The sequence below is a fragment of the Jaculus jaculus genome, chromosome 5 (genome assembly GCF_020740685.1).
Source record: "Jaculus jaculus isolate mJacJac1 chromosome 5, mJacJac1.mat.Y.cur, whole genome shotgun sequence".
NCBI lineage: Eukaryota > Metazoa > Chordata > Mammalia > Rodentia > Dipodidae > Jaculus > Jaculus jaculus.
In genome coordinates this window covers 102,659,622-102,663,754 of record NC_059106.1, presented here as the reverse complement: position 1 = coordinate 102,663,754, position 4,133 = coordinate 102,659,622, and the positions used below count along the sequence as shown (strand labels likewise).

The window sequence follows — 4,133 nt, the reverse complement described above, 5'->3', positions numbered from 1 at the left end:
GTCTTCTTGTTATGTACCATATATAGCTTACACTGTCGCTTGACAAGTAAACATAAATGTTAATCAGAATGATTTTAAACTTTTCTATTATTCTCTAACCATATCTGTTTCATTAACTAGATAGGTGCTGTACTCCTTTAAACTGGTTTCATTAATCAGATGTGCTATATATTCATACCATTAAAGGTTGGTGTGATTGCCTATGGGTGTTTTAACAATCATATGTGGAAGCCATTTGGAGTCACCAGAACTAAAAAAGGCCAACATTTTGGCCTTTGTTCCCAGGTCATAAGACTACAGATGATGAGATACTTTCTAACATGTTTTGCACTGGCCCTCTAGTAAGTTGTCACTCTTCCTGACCAGGGAGGATATGGAGACCCAGACACACACACCCATCAGTGCACAATCTGCAATAGGAGAGCCATATCAGAGGGGAAACTAGTCCTCCAGGCTTCCCAAAACAATAAATGCCACTTGGTCAGCATGGCCTTGACTTTGACTTAGCCTAGCAGATGACACAATGCTGAGAGTTATAAACTCTTCACAAATCCCTACTTGTCTCTCCTACAGAGCCATTACTAACCTCTGAATATACAATACATCATTAATTTTGGCTGCCTGCATGCTCTTAGACATCCAGTAAAAGACTATAACCACAAAATATTACAATATAGGGCTGGAGAGATGGCTTAGCAGTTAAGCGCTTGCCTGTGAAGCCTAAGGACCCTGGTTTGAGGCTCGGTTCCCCAGGTCCCACGTTAACCAGATGCACAAGGGGTCACACGCATCTGGAGTTGTTTGCAGAGGCTGGAAGCCCTGGCGCACCCATTCTCTCTCCCTCTATCTGTCTTTCTCTCTGTGTCTGTCGCTCTCAAATAAATAAATAAAAATATTACAATATAAACAAAGATTCAGGCTTCCCTGTCTGACACTGGATTACAATGCTAAGCTTTTCCATTAAATCATGCCTTCTTCTTCCTCTGCCCAGCCCTGGTTAGTCAGCCACTGTTTGCCTTTAAATTTAAAAACAAATCCAGAAATTGTTCTTACTGGTTATGTTATTGGTTTGTCTTGGTCCAGTCTCTCCTTTTCATGCCTTATTACCATGGAAGTGTTTACTCTGTGCCTTTATATGTTGAAAATATGTAACTTAGCTGGGCAAAGTGGTGCATACCTTTAATCCCAGCACTTGGGAGGCAGAGGTAGGAGGATCATCATCCACCAGGACACTACATAGTAAACTCCAGGCCAGCCTGGGCTAGAATGAAACCCTACCTTGAAAAACCAAAAAAGGAAAAAAAAAAAATCGTAAAATTGGTAAAGGGTATGGGGACCTTTAAAGTTGGACCAAATGCAATTTACATTATGAGATGGTCATGACTATATGGGGCCAAAGACAAAATGAATTGATTTAAATGTGTGGCCCCATAGGATCAGGTTTAAATCTTAAGTCTCCAATGATAAAGCTCTACCAAGGAAGAGGGATATCACTGGGGGCAGATCTTGGAGTCTGGCCCTAAGGTGTGTTTGGGGCAAATATGGAGCCCAGCCCTAAGATGTAAAAACAATTTAAAGCTCTACCTGTTCATGCTTGCTGATAATGATGGTGTTGGTTATCTGATGGTGTCCCTGCTTATAGGTTTATAGCAGCAAACCAGATTCTTCTGCCATTAATGGTATTCCTTTAAACTTTGTAACACAAGAAGACCCACATACCCCAAAGGAATTGTGCCCAGACCCATCAGCCAAGAGATAAAGATACAACACACCAGAGTCAAGAGGATAGTGTCCTCTTGATTATGACAGCTGACAGGTCACCAGGGACCCAGAGGTTCCCTTCAAGGTCAAGCTCCAGAGGATACCTATCCCTGACAAAAAGACTATGGTCCTGCTCTAGTCAACCTGAAAGCTGACTAGTCTATTAGTCTATGAACAGCAGTAGCTTGAGGAGTCTAGAGCCCAGCTCTAGTCACACTCCTGGAAGCCAACTGGTCCACACATGGCAGAAGCCTGAGGAAGTCCAGGTGGAATACTGGGGAAAATAGACATGATGTCCACCAGTCCTACTGGTGTTTCTGTGCTTGATTTAAAAAAGGATCTCCTGGCGATGGCGATGGCGGTGGCGGTGGTGGCAGCAGCAGCGGGGGCTGCCGGCGGCCGGGGCTGCGGGCCCGGCGGCAGCACCATCTTGTGCTGGGGCCGGTGGGGAGGCCAGGGAGGGGGGCCCGGAGGGCGCAGGGGACTAGGGAACCGCCTGGAGTCTGAGGAACTGGAGCCTGGGCAGCTGCTGCCGGAACCTGAGCCCGAAGAGGAGCCGCCCCGGCCTGCGCCCCCCACCCCAGCTCCGGGCCCTGGCCTGGCTCGGCAGCCCCCGGCAGCCAGGAGGAGGAGGAAGAGCAGGGGCTGGTCGAGGGTGACCCCGGGGACGGCGCCACTGAGGACCCGGAGCTGGAAGCGATCAAAGCTCCAGTCAGGGAGATGGAGGAAGAGGCGGAAAAGCTAAAGGAGCTGCAGAACGAGGTAGAGAAGCCGATGAACATGAGTCCTCCTCCAGGCAAGGCTGGCCCAGTGATCATGTCTATTGAGGAGAAGATGGAAGCTGATGCCAGTTCTATCTATGTTGGCAATGTGGACTATGGCGCAACTGCATAAAGTTGGAAGCTCACTTTCATGGCTGTGGTTCAGTCAACCGTGTTACCATACTTTGTGACAAATTTAGTGGCCATCCCAAAGGGTTTGCATATATAGAGTTCTCCGACAAAGAGTCAGTGAGGACTTCCTTAGCCTTAGATGAGTCCCTGTTTAGAGGAAGACAGATCAAGGTTATCCCCAAACGAACCAACAGACCAGGCATCAGCACAACAGACCGGGGTTTCCCACGTGCCGCTACCGTGCCGGACCACCAACTAGGACAGTTCCCGATCTCGATTCTACAGTGGTTTTAACAGCAGGCCCCTGGGTTGAGTCTACAGGGGCCGGGCTAGAGCGACATCATGGTATTCCCCTTACTAATAAAATGTGTATTAGGAGGAGAGAGAGGAAAAAAAGAGGAAAGAAGGGGAAAAAAAAGAATTAAAAAAAAAAAAAAGAAAAACAGAAGATGACCTTGATGGAAAAAAATATTTTTTTAAGAAAAGATATACTGTGGAAGGGGGGAGAATCCCATAACTAACTGCTGAGGAGGGACCTGCTTTGGGGAGTAGGGGAAGGCCCAGGGAGTGGGGCAGGGGCTGCTTATTTCCTCTGGGGATTCGCCACGGACACGTCTCAACTGTGCAAGCTGCTCCCTGTTTTCTTGCTCCCTTTACTCCCTTGAGGGCTGCTCACAGAGTAGGTGGGCATGGGTGGTAGGAGGGTTTTGTTTTTTAACCCAGGGCTCTTGGAAGGACACCAAACTGTTGAGCTTGTTTCCTTCCCTCCATCTTCTCCCTGCCTTTCACAGTTCCCCCTGCTCCTGTCCAGCCAGGTCCATTGCCTATCCACCCTCTCTCCTCTGCCTCTCCGCCCCTCCAGTTTGCCTGGTGATCGATTTTGTTTCCTTTTGTGTTTTTCTGTTTTGAGTGTCTTTCTCTGAAGGTTTCTGTAGCCGGAAGATCTCAGTTGGGCTCCCAGCGGCTCCAGTGTAAATTTCCCCTGCCTCTGGGGAAACGCACTACTTTGTTTTGGGGGGGACTTGAAGGTTAGTTTTTTTTTTCCAGATTTTTTTTTTGGTTTTGTTTTATTTTGTTTTTCTTTACCTTTTTCCACTTTATTTCGAGGGAATGGGAGGAAGTGGGAACAGGGAGGTGGGAGGTGGAATTTGTTTATTTTTTTTTAGCTCATTTCCAAGGGTGGGATTTAAAAAAAAAAATAATAATGTGTCACAAATAAATTTGTTTATGAAAATAAAAAAACAAAAAGGATCTCCTGAGACTTCCGGTTAAGATGGCAGCATAGGTACTGCCAAAGCAGCCTAGGGGGGAAAAAACACCAAAAAAAAAAAAAACTCAGCAAAATATACACCTTTACTAAAAAGTGAGGTGTATAGGAAATTAAAGCAGCAGCGGAGAAGTAGGAGAGATCCAGAGCATCCAGAGCCTGCACAGGCTGGCAAAAGCAGCCCTGGCAGCTCTGCCAATCCCAGCAGCAGC

The 4,133-nt window shown here is 46.9% G+C and overlaps 1 pseudogene; it reads left to right on the top strand.

Moving 5' to 3' along the window:
- The first annotated feature begins 2,053 nt into the window (after positions 1–2,053).
- Positions 2,054–3,015, top strand: LOC101595850 (annotated as a pseudogene).
- The last annotated feature ends 1,118 nt before the right edge of the window (positions 3,016–4,133 follow it).